Source organism: Echinops telfairi, unplaced genomic scaffold (genome assembly GCF_000313985.2).
Source record: "Echinops telfairi isolate 266 unplaced genomic scaffold, ASM31398v2 ScPeMD7_6273;HRSCAF=7185, whole genome shotgun sequence".
Lineage (NCBI taxonomy): Eukaryota > Metazoa > Chordata > Mammalia > Afrosoricida > Tenrecidae > Echinops > Echinops telfairi.
This window is the reverse complement of record NW_022110173.1, coordinates 4,331,712-4,344,779: the sequence shown is the minus strand read 5'-3', so window position 1 is coordinate 4,344,779 and position 13,068 is coordinate 4,331,712. Positions and strand designations below refer to the sequence as shown.

Genomic DNA, 13,068 nt, shown 5'->3' with positions numbered 1-13,068 from the left:
AAAAGATGAGTGTATTAGTCTGGGTACTTTAGAGAAACAAATTCACAGAAACTCATGTAAAAGAAAGTGTTTTATATAAAGGTTAACTGTGCATCAAGAAAACATCCCAACCCAGTGCTGCCTAAGACCACAAGTCCAATATTCACCCATTAGCCCATATGTCCAACACCAAATCCACAAAGTCCTCCTTCATCTCACAAAGCAGACTCAATGATGCCGACTGCAAGAGGAAAGCCAAGTCAGTGAACATGTACACATGTCAGTGCTGGCAGGGGTCTCCACACGGGTGCTCTAGCATCCAGGGCTACATCAGGGTAGGTCCATGTGGCTTCTCCTCAGGGATGTCTTGCAGGAAGTGAGCCTTGCCAGCTGAAGCAGGGAACTGCTAAGGCAGCTGAACATGGTCCGACCATCACAAAGCAAGAGACCAGAGAACTCAAAAGGCGAGGCTCACAGAGCCATTTATCTCTCCACCCTTCAATTAACCCCACGTGTTGGCACAATAAACTAACTCAATGAGCGTGTATACAATTTTTGTGTCTAATTTGTGTGATTTTAATTTTATTTAATGGAAGCAGAATGTATGCTTATTTTAAATATTTCTCAGACTTCAGTTGCAAGGTTTAGAAAACCTGGAACAATTACTGATTCATTAATCTTTTTAGCTCAGGGAAATTCTCTCTTAATGACTTTAAATACTTCCCATCCTGCTGAAATCATTCCTCCCTGTATGAAAAAGCTATAAATACTCCAACACTCATTTCCTCATGTGTTTTCCACCAAAAGGCAGCCCTGTACCCAAGAGCCACCTTTGTATCATTTCAGCAGAGAAATTCTCAGCTTGGTTCAGAGACAAAAAGAACATGCTTCCACTGCTGAGGTCAATGTTGAGAAGGATGCCATGACTTGAGTAAAGTATTTTAATACAAGTCTCAACTGGCTGTAAGGAGGCAGAACCTTTGACTCTGAGGGCAAACAAATTTTAATACCTTCAACCTGGTTTGGAAGATCAAGGCCAAGAGAAGACCTGAGTTTGGGAGAAGTGTGCTAGAGACAAGGAAGGGTAACTACTTTCAAGGGAGTAAGTGATAAGTTTGATTCCCCATATTCGCTGTAACTTTTTGTTGGGAGAAAGATTAGGTGTTCTACTCTGTCCTATAAGGTCGATGGGAGTTGGGATTCAATTGATGGCAGTGTTTTGGCACCTACGGCCCAGTTTACAGCTATTTGTGAAGTGCATGGAATACACACTAAGTTACATAATAAAGTCCCATCTCATTGGTACTGGACTCTAACAAAGATTTTGTATCCGACACAATTCTCTATGAAAGTACTTGATAAGGTGTTTATTCTTGATGAACATAGAATAACTAAGAGCTTCTCTCTAGGAATACATATCGGCCATCATGGCCAATGTTTCTGGGGAAACAAACAAACACATGATGGCCTGAGTAAGTTTAAAGACATGGTATTCATGTCACATTAAAATGAAATTACGACAAACTCAAAAGCCAATACAAAATAAATCTTTTAGCACATGAACATGTATACAGTATAGATTTGACAAGTGTTATTACTACTGGGTAACCAAGAAAAACTAATAAAAACCTAGCTTAATTAAAAAAAAATTTTTTTTAGTGGGAGACAGATGGGACCCTAAATGCTTTATGAGTCGGTCATAGTGTCAAGTGTAAGGTGTAAATTGTTGTTGGTCCTAGAGCAGCCACCAAAATACAGTAAAGCATTCTTTAAGAGTAAAGCTAAAAGCAAGCAGGGAGGAGAAGAGGTCTTTTCCAGGAGGGGTCGTTCTGCAGAGCAGATCCAGGGATGCCGGCCAGAGCTTCCTGCAAATCAGGGACGTTGTGTTCCATGGCAGGGCACTTTGGGCACAGGGCCCACAAATCACAATCGATTCTGGATACACCAGACCCACGGAAGGAATACGAGAAAGACACGTTTCCTCAGAAGATGAGTTATTAGAAATTATATATATATATATGCTAAATGTCAAGAGATTTTAATGCCAGGTATTCTCTGGAAACAAAACACACACACACACACACACACACACACACACCATTTTATTAAGGGCTCACACAACTCTTATCACAATCTATACATACATCAATTGTGTAAAGCACATTTGTACATTCATTGCCCTCATCATTTTCAAAACATTTGCTCTCTGAAACGACAGATATGAATGGTTCCTCTGTGCATGTTTTAGGCATCCCAAGTAGAGGGCTCTGAAGTAGTGTCAAATATAAGCTTGCTTTCTGCTATGACTTCTGTGTTTTAAAACTAGATTTCCATGGACCTTTCCAAATGAGTTTCCTTTAGGATGAAGGGTAGTAGTTAGGGTGCGAATCTGAAATCTTGGAAGGAATGTACTATTTGTTGCTTGGTGTTTATCCTCCTTATACATCTCAGCCCCGAAGCTGCTAGTGGGAAATTAAAATCTCTGCTTTGGAAAATGGCTTGGTCGTTTTCATAGTGGAGCATTTACCACATTGTTCAGCAATTCTTTAAGATAAATGAAAACATATGTCTACTAAGTATGTGTGCGTATGTGTGGAGTGACTATAAATAACAGCCATCGCAGTTATGAATGAATCGCCAAATGAACATGCTGACCACAAGAATAAATTGTACGATTTCCACTCATATGAATTCCTACAATAGCTATAACTTGATCTGTAGATATAAAAAATCAGGTCAGTGGTTTCCAAGGCTGTAGGTGTTTGTATTGGGATGAATGGATGCAAAGGAACATAAGGGAATTTTCTGCGGAGATGGACATGTTCTATTATATTGAATAGGATAGTTATCACATGGGCTAATCCATTTGTAAAAATTTATCTACACTTTGTAAATTGTTATCTCAATACAGATGGGTTTAAATAACCATATCTAACACATTGCACAAACCTGATGTTTCTGTAAAAGGCACATGGAAGCTCCAAAACACTAAGTATATTTATTTTTAAGACTCTACAATTGGGGAATGTATTACAAAGAACCAGATACATAATTAACCAATAAAAATTAAGTGTTTACTAGCAATAAATTTCCACACCAAAGAGTGAAGAGACCACATGATTCAGTCTAGATTATCTGAACATCAGTCTACTAAAAACGAACTGATAAAAGAAAACATATTTTGGTGGAAAATATCATAACATATACTCAATGAAGAGAGTCAAACTGCCCCACAGGACTGTCAAGTTAGTGATCTCTGGAAGGAAGCCCAACCTTTCTGCTTGTAGTCAAGGATGTTGGCAAGTATGCTCCTCAGCACTCAAGTTCAACCCACAATAACAGTCAAGTGTTACATGGCTCAAGAAAATGTGTTACATTCCGTTTTCACATAGACAGTTCCTGATTATCAAATCCATGCTTACTTTAAAATACTAATACTCAATGAGGGAAATAAAATGCTGCTGAAAAAGAAACAAGGTTATACATTCTCTTGAATAAAATTTTCGATTAATACTGATATAAAATGAATGGCTACAATGTAATCCTGGGCTGTTAATAAAGCCCCCCCCCATGCCATGTTCTTCGTGTAATCCAGCATCTTGTATTCTTTGCTTGATACACAGAACGAAAAGTATGGTGAAAAGATACAATACTGGTGTACACCTTTCCTGATTTGAAACCACTCAGTATACTTTTGTTCTGTTCCAGTGACTGCCCTTTGGTCTATATGTAGGTCCCTTATGAGCTCAATTAAATGTTCTGGAATTCCAATGTTATCCATAGTTTTCCATGAGCCACACAGTTGAGTGTTTTTGCAGTCAACGAAGCATAAACATATTTCTGGTATTCTCTATCCTCAGTCAAGACCCACAGATCCAGCTAACATCAGTATTGGTATCATTTGTCCCATGCTTCTTTTGAACCTGATTTGGATTTGTGGCAATTTAATGTTGATGTGCTGCTGCAACTGTTTTTTAATGTAATACTTCTTCACCTCATCACCCCCTTGTTAGGAGAGTCTCTAGTGCAGTATTTCCCAAAGTTGGTGATACCGCACCCCTTGGGGGCACTAGAATGATCCAGGGCTGGGGGAGGGCTGTAAAAACACGTATCTATACTTTACCCTGGATTATAGACTAGAGTACAATAGCTTTTAATTGCCAGGAGACAGTGAGTAATTTGTTTTCTGAAAATGGGGAGGTAGGTCAAGTAAGTTTGGGAATCTATGCTCTAGAGCAGGATGGGGAATCTATGTTCTAGAGCTCCAGTGGGGAACATACGATAGAAGCCCTGAGAGATCATCAACACCAGCTAATCTACCACACATCTCATCAAAGAGAAGCAGTTTCCAGCCATCACATTAGGGGTGAGTTATGAAATGTTTGATCAGCATGGCCTGCAAATGATGTTACAACTACTCAATTGCTTGTTATAAAATGCCGTTAACATTTTATAAATGCTTATGTTATAAAATAACATAAGTTATAAAATAACCCAGTTCAGATAATCTGTTCACACTCAAGGGAAGCCCAGAGTTGGGGCTAATGGGCAGCACTTTAGGGATCTGACCACCACATCCACTATCCAAAAGATGTTTCTATGTATGGAATGGGGGACAAAACAAGTTTTTGAGGAACCTTTACACTAGAATTTTATTTTAAAGATGTCTGAGATACAGCCAATTCCCTAATGAAATCTTGTCACACCAAATATTTGCCACTGAATCCTACTGTAATATTCGAAGAATGCTTAGGCATATAGGAGATTAAAGATCACCACAAAGTATGACTGAACATGTGTGGGAAATGGAGTCACATGGTCTGGGTACTTGATTCAGGTGTGTCATTAGCTCCAGCCTTATTTACTGGTTTTTGTTATGTTTTTTAAGGTAACACTGTACTAGATCATATCAAAGGTTTCATTCACTTCTGACACCCTGCTTGTGAACTTCAGGGTTCAACTGATACTTGAAAACCCCTTTAAAGTAGAGGTTCAAGCCACCTGTGAACTTACGATGGGGAAAGAGAAAATTTCTATTTTTATTTCAGCCTAACTGAAATCTTAAGGGGCTCTGGTGGTTTGATGGTTAAACACTTAGGGGCAAACTGCAAAGACCAACCCCAGCAGCAGCTCCTTAAGGAGACCCCAGAGGACAGCTTAGCCGACTGCTCTGGGCAACATCGGGTTGCTCGGAGTTGGAATCGCATCAAGGGCACCCAACATTGGTGAAATCTTATCCCTACCATGAACAGAGGCAGCAAGTCAGAGGCACTGTAGTTAGTAGTACCCATGTAAGCTTTGACCAATTAAAGTCAGATGTTGTCATACTATAGTCACATCAATACCTGGAGGTTAAGATCGTAATCTTGAGAAATTAGACCTGCTACTAGAGCGAGTTATTTAATAGAACTCATAAAAACAGAAGCGCACTACCAGAAGTAGACCACAGTATTTATTATGCTGTCCTGTAAGTATATAAACTTCAGTTTGCAAAGCATCATTTAAAAGAAATCTGAGCTCCTGACACCAGTTTAAAGGTTAGATTGAATGACTAGAACTACAATAGAAACCTATGAAATTTTCTAACTAGGAGGTCAGCAAACCACAGCCCAAGGGCCAAATTCCTTGCAGACTTGTTTTTGTGTGGTCTTTGTGCTCAGTTACAGGTTCAAGTTAAGAATAGTTTTCTATTTTCACATGGTTGAAGAGAACAAAAGAACATTTGATAGGGGAATATTGTACAGAATCAAAATTTCAAAGTCTTCATATAAAGTTTTATTGGGACATACCACAATCAGCAGCTTTCACATTGTCTATGGCAGTCTCTGTCGAGCAATGATAGAGCTGAGTAGGTATAAGAGAAACTTTATGATATTCCAACTCTTAATTTAATATCTGGCCTTCAACAGGAAACATTTGTTGATCCATCCTGTTTTGAAGTTTGCGATCCAGAGTGGATAAGTGATGGACCATTGCCATGTTAAAGCCCAATCACTTCTCAGCAGAGACAGAAGGCACGAGAGCATTTCTGCATGATAAGGGCAAATGATATTTAGTCACAGCTACCCACAACAACCCAACTCACTGTCACCAAATCGATGCCACCTCACAGGGACCCTATAGGACAGGTAGAACTGCCCATGTGAGTTTCTGAGGCTGTACCAGAGTACAAAGCCCCATCTTTCTCCCTTGGAGCACTGTGTGGTTTCAAACTGCTCCACCTTGCCGTGCAAGCCCAACTCAAAACCACTATGCCACCCGGGCTTATGTGGACTTGACTACTCAAAATTTTATAGATGAGGTCATTTATGAACAAAACAACTAAATATCACATCACAGTTAAGTCTGAGTGCCAGAAAAGCCAATCTCTTAATTTTCTAAGTTCCTCTCTTTAGGATGGTAAGAAAGTACAGTTTGAAGGAATAATGAACTATAGTTCACCAAATAGCTTCTTTAATCCCCCCTACCCCCTATTGATGGCTGTGACCTTTCAAGAGATCACTAAGCATTTCTCCCAGGGTGCCTCTATTTGGACCGAATGGATTCAAACCTCCAATCTTTGGCTTAGTGGTTGAGTATTTAACTGTTTGCATCACCCAGGGAATTGCATTCACTTTTCACTGTAAGTAGAACATCAGTGGTGGACCAAAACTGCTTTAAGTAATTCCTCAGAGTACAAAAAGTACAATCCACAGAGTGGTGGGTGCTCATTAAAGGGAGCATTCCGTTTGTCAAAGTCCAGTGAGTTAGATACATAAGGAATGCATACTTCGCAGTGTGTATATTAATACTTCACTGACTTTTTTTTTAAATGCTAACGTTTAAAAGCCCTCACTCCAGTCAGCCAAGTAACTCAGAATCTTAGGGTCACCAGTTCCTAAATGACTGGGCCAGGCAGAAACATTTCATGTGTACTTTTCTCTTTAAACAAATAAGCAAAAACCACCGATTACTATTTGTATATTTCTCAGTAGCATCTCACAGGAGAGCATGGCCAGCTGTGGCTTGGGAAATGCTGGGGTAATGGCTTGCTTGCTCCCTGCCCCAGCTTGAACCTGCAGGTTCTGTCTCATTTGGAGAGCTTTCTGCATCACCCCGGCTAGGACCTGTGTTGTGCTGCTGCACTTCATCGCCTCGACCCTGCACACAGCCAAGGGTGAGTGCCCTGAGCATTTCCCGCACCTAAAAGGTTCTGTTTCATATTCTTCAGTAGCAAAAAGGTCAGAGAAGCAGCTGTTGTTAAGAGGAGAAAAAAAAGAAACGGAAAAAGCCCTGCTCTGCTCCTACCTACAACCTTGGGAAGTTTATGACATTTGACTGAGGTCATGTTTTTTTAAGAAATTAGCCCCTTGTTTCAAAAGAGATCATTTAGGAGTAGCTGACACAAGTGTTGTGATAAGGAGGAAACTGGTATTTGTAAGGGCTACTATAATTCAGCACTGTGGATGCTTAGAAGGCTGCCCTGCCTCTCTTTCCCCTATACTGTGCAGTCCACAAAGGCCGGAGTTGTGAGGGGAACATGAAAGAAGCAGTGCTGAATCAAATGGGGCATTCTGTTGTGACTATTAGGCAACACAGTCAGTGTTGATATGACATACATTGCAAAGAATATATACTATTTCATTTTTATTGTGACACACACACACACACACACACACACACACACACACACACACACACACGGCTATATACCAAAATCTCTGTGCATTATCTTTAGGGATGAGAAGAGAATTTCTGATCTATACTCTGATGATTTTAAATGGCTAATTTCTTATACTGTGAAGATGTATTTAATCAAGTCCAAAGAAGAGCCATACAAAGTTTTGAGTTGCATGCCTAAAATTCACACTCTAAAATTGATGGAAGATTTTAAATTCTGTTCGTTCAAGTCTTTGTACTTCATCTTACCTTAGGGGCAGGATGATGTGGGAATTGTGCATCTTCTAATTGGGTATGTGATCTGATAAGAAACTTCTCTCAGAATCTCAATTTCTGACGCCATCAAACGGCCCCTTATTTAATTAATTATTGAGCTCACTGTCTGCCAGCTCATCTCCCTCTCACAGGAAAACGAAACAATGACATAGACCCAAGTGGAAGGATAATGAACGATGGAAAGAGGCTGCATCCACGCTTCCAATATTCTGTAGGACACCCATTATCTTCAGTAAGCATATATTTTTTCTGATTTATACCAGAAACTAATGATATAGGAAAAATAAAATTAACAAGGAATAAGTTGTCTCTTTATCTGTCCACTTGTTATAGGCTGGTTTGCATATTACCGTGATGCTAGAAGCCATGGCAACAGAATGTCAACTAATCAGCAGGGTCATCCATGGTGAGCAGGGTTCAGCAGCTCTTCCAGTCTATAAAGAAGGAAGAGGTGGAACACTTCTCAAACACTAGCCCCCGAGTAACAGCAGAACACTGTCTGGTGCAGAGCCAGGTGAGCCCCTCAGAGTGGAAGGCCCTCAAACACGGAGAGACGGACACACTGGTTGCAACGATGGGCTCCAACAGAACCTTGACTGCGAGGATGGGAGAGCCCTAGGCAGTTTCCGTGGCACACACAGCAACTATGAATCGTAGCCAACTCATCGGCGCCTACTAACTAACACAAGTCAGCTACTGCCATTTACCCAGTTAAAAGGGGCAAATTAAAATTTCTTATTGATAATTTCTTTATACATGGCACTCAAATCATGGATATTTTTTGTTCAAAAGTTTATCAAAATACACAAAATGTATGAGATATTGTTAGACATCAAGCAAGTGTGTTTAGAAGGAAGAAATTATGCACATATATTACCAGACTTACTTTAGTTCTCGAAGTCCTATCGATTAATAAATACTGGTTGCCTCTAAGATAAGTAACTCCTGGTGATCTCCACTCACTGGTATTCACAGCCTTACATCACCCCATCTCCCATAATGAGGTTGAGGAATCCTACTGGCTTTGTGGGTTAAGTATTGGGACCACAAGATCTGAGGATCAAAGCCACCAGTTGTTCCACAAGAGAAAGGAGAGGCTGCTGGTTATTTTTAGTCTCAGAAACCCAATAAGTTGCTATGACTCAGGTTTGATCTTGGCTGGTATAATGAAGGTGGTTAGAATATTTGGCTTGTTTTCAACCAAGAAAACACCGCTGATGAGCCTCACTTCCCATGACTAGATGACATCAGATGAAACTGCACATAACATGCCAACCTCTTTGTGCCATTAGGGCAGCGTGCAGTGCTGATGAGAACTAAGGAAAGATATTCTTATGCACGGATAAAATAGAACCACTTTCTTTGAAGAAAGGTAGCCAGGCAATTTGTTAAAAAACTTAGTGACATCATTTTTCCTTGATATCCTCAACCAACAGAAATTAGCCCAGGGTCAGGTGGATTCAAAAAGTGTACGCAAAAATGGAATTTAAAATAATGGAACTTTCCCACAAGTTCTTTGAAGTTCCCCCTATAGATAAAAAGAGATTCACATGCATAAGTATTACAGATCTGTTCAATACAGCTAGGATGAGATGTGGTTATATGGCTATAGCAAACTTGTGTTAACTGTCAGGTGCAGTTGAGTCCTGATGACATGGTGGTTATTTTTTGGACAGCAACCTGAAAAATCATCCATTCAAAGCCAACAGCCTACTTTACCAGAGAAAGACGGGGCTTTCTACTCCTATAAAGAGTTAAAGTCTCTGAAGCTCCCTGGGGGAGTTCTACCCTGTCATATAGGATGGCTATCAGTCAGCACCAATTCGATGATAGTGAGTTTTTACTGAGTCACTTCAGACTCATAGTGACCATGTATAACAGAATGAAACACTGCCTGCGGCTCTGTAATCTTCATAATAGTTATTTTTGAGCCCCTTGTTACGGGGACTGTGTCAGTCCATCTCGTCCTATTTTTAGTGCCTCTCAATGTGCAGGGCTCATCTTCTGGCACTATTATCAGACAGTGATCTGCTGCTATTTATAAGGTTTCAGTGACTAATTTTCTAGAAGTGATCCATCTAATGGCTCCTGACTGATATTCTGCCTAGCCTCTCCTGACCCATGGTGCTTATTTAAAAACTTAAATATCCCCTGCTCTCAGGACTAGACCCCAAATCCTTTTGGCAGTCTACCAGGCTCTAATTCTTTTTGTGCTTCGACCACACTGGATGCCTCACAAACTCATACACCTTCAGAAGTATAGGAAATAACCGAGGCAGGCCAGGAACAGGATGGGAAATGGAAGGGGACGCTGAGCCCATATGGGGCGTGATAAAGAGCACAAGTTAATATGATAAACGACAGCTTAGTACAGTACTATAATGTTGCGCTGGACCATTCAGCACTTTCTGTATCATACCACTTGCCATCAAGTTAACTCTGATGTTTAGTGACCCCTAGGGGTCAGAGTAGAACCATATTCCTAGATGGGGATCAAGGCCTGGATGGCCAGAAGTAGCTTTTCCAAGGTGCCTCTGGGAGGGAGGACTCGAACCACCAACCTTTGGATTAGCAGCTGAGTACACTCACTACTTGCACCACCCATGGCACCACATGTATTCTATTAGCTCCAAATGGGGATAGTGAAATCTCAATTTTAGAGGCTGGGAAATATTAAGATGGGAGCCAAGACTGGAGCGCAAACAAATCATTTTTTCAGAAGAGCATTTTGGCCATCTACCTTGTAACTTTTAGGGCCCCCTCTAGCAAACCCAGTTGTTTGTGCTCCAGAGCCTGGGAGAAACCACGCTCCCTACCTATAGTTCTTTGGTGGGCTCATTCGTTCGCTCACTACTCCCTCACTAACACTCATTTATTGGGCCTGATCATTATGGGGCACTGGACGAGCTAGGAATCTTAATTGACTCGGTGGCAGTGAGACTTCGGTTTTGTGAAGTCTAGCTACGGCTGTTCGTGTTGCATTCCTCACGAGGATGGGTGACCTCAGAGCGCTTTCCAGTGGTCTTCACATTTATTATCAAATACTTGCTGCTGTTGTTATTAGCCAGCCCCCTTCCCTCCCGGAGCAAGACTACATGCTCCCTGAGGGCTGGGTGAGTCCCCGGCTTTGAGGAGCACCAGAGCCCGACACCTAGCGGGGCAACCCAGAGCTAACACCCTCAAGGGCAGCCCGAATTAAGCCCAGTGGTGGCACCCGGAAACCTGTCAAACATCTAAAATAATGTCATGTGCAAAGTTACAGTAAAAAGTGAACTCACCAGGTACATACAACTTTCACGTTCAAGACTACACATCATAGAGTACTTACAATCATTAAAAGCGCACCGACCAGATGAAGTATTTGGCAACTGTACTGACAAAAAAGGTGGCGCTAAGAAAACCATGATCCTGAGGAGAGGCAGAACACGCCACTGCATACACAGCCTACTTGCACCTGCTCAAGACCTACAAATACCCAAGTCTACATCCCAAAAGAGAAAATTGGGAGAAAAGAAGCTAAAATCTTAACAAGTGCCATGCTGGATTGGCATGATGATGTCTTTTCTCTACTCTTCGGCAAATACTCTGGTATTCGAGGTCACAAAGTAGTGATTCCTAAGGAATAAAAATGTCCATCCTAAGGATGTGGCTTTCAGTAGATCTTTCTCAACCAAGTACAAGTTCGTTAGCCTAGGCAGACACCTTTTGTTATTGGAACAAAAGTACCTAAGACCCCTTCTTTGACTGGCTGAGAAATATATATCATAACATCTAAATTTCCACTCCACAGTGACAGGCAAAGAGACCAGGAAACTCACTTATCTCGGGTTACTTTTTTTGCTAGCCTGTCCTATAGTTAGTTCTCTTAATTATAGAAATGTTTCCCCCAAAAAACATCAAGTTAGGATCAGAACAAGGGAAGACATCTTATCAGGGAGCCCCTTTGTCTATTTAAATCGATAAAATTTGCTCTGAATGTCTCTACATTCAAAGGTGTGGAGAGTTGTTTAGTTGGCAGTTTATATATATATTGAAAGCAAATCTAGGGTTGGTTTTAAAAAAAATCATTTTCTTAGGGGCACATACAACTCTTATCACAATCCATACATACATCAATTGTGTAAAGCACATTTGTACATTCATTGCTCTCATCATTCTCAAAACATTTGCTCTCCATGTAAACCCCTGGCACCAGCTCCTCATTTTTGCCCCTCCCTCCCTGGTCCCCTCTCCCCAAATCTAGGGGTTTTATGTTAAAAATCACACCATTGGTTGTGTTAGTAACAGAAATATAGGGATGTAATAGAAAGGAATTTAATTTCTTAAGCAACATTATATAAATAATGCAAACAAAACCCCCAAAAAACTGTAAGAGGAAGTTCTATTTCTGAATATGTTAGCTGCTGTATTCAAGAACAAATTATAGTACAGATTTGTGATAATTTCATATAGGAAAAAAAAATCTGAACTTCAGCAGGAGCCAAATTCAGGGCCTGGGGACCCATTTGTATGCTGAGCCTATATAGTTACTTTTTGGTTAATAAGACACAATTATTAATTAAAAAATAAGTAATAATTGGTAATAGTTACTTATTAGTTAATAAGCAGTTCTGATCTGCTATAGGAAGCCTAAAACATCCCTAAGACTAAAGTAATTAGTTTCTGTTGCAAGAAATACTTAGGCATGCCAGGATTACTCACGTGATATCTCTCCGTTGATAGCAGCCCTGGAGCAAGCAGGCGATCAGGTCACTGATAAACTCCACGTCATCTCTGTGAAGAGCTGCTTCTAACTCCTGAGAGAGAGAGGAGAGAGAGAGAGAGATTGGGATTGAGAGATTAAATCCATCTGCCAACCTCATCCCGATGCCCAGACCTAAGGTCTATAATGGTCAGTGGAGAACTGCCGTTCAGCCGCAATCCTGGCACTTGTTCCCAAACCTGCTGCTACGAGGGCAGCCATAGTTCAGTTTTTGTCCCGCTCCCACCCTGTATTTATCCCACTGCTCCTTCTCCAGCCCCATTCCTATTATCTGCATATGAGGGATTTCTGTCTATAAATTAATGCTAGTGGCGGAACGGCTGAAAAGCTTAATTTACATAAATATGCTGTATTGCTTTCTATTTTAATGGCAAGGGAGAATAAGGGAGCAA

The 13,068-nt window shown here is 40.8% G+C and overlaps 1 protein-coding gene across 1 annotated transcript in view; it reads right to left on the bottom strand.

The window, feature by feature from the left end:
• Window positions 1-12,704, bottom strand: part of LOC101659855 (cat eye syndrome critical region protein 2) — a 53,519-nt gene extending 40,815 nt beyond the window's left edge. Inside the window, exon 1 of the mRNA XM_045295899.1 lies at window positions 12,616-12,704. The gene's annotated coding sequence lies outside the window, so the exon portion shown is untranslated. The remainder of the gene's footprint in view (window positions 1-12,615) is intronic.
• Window positions 12,705-13,068: the final 364 nt, after the last annotated feature.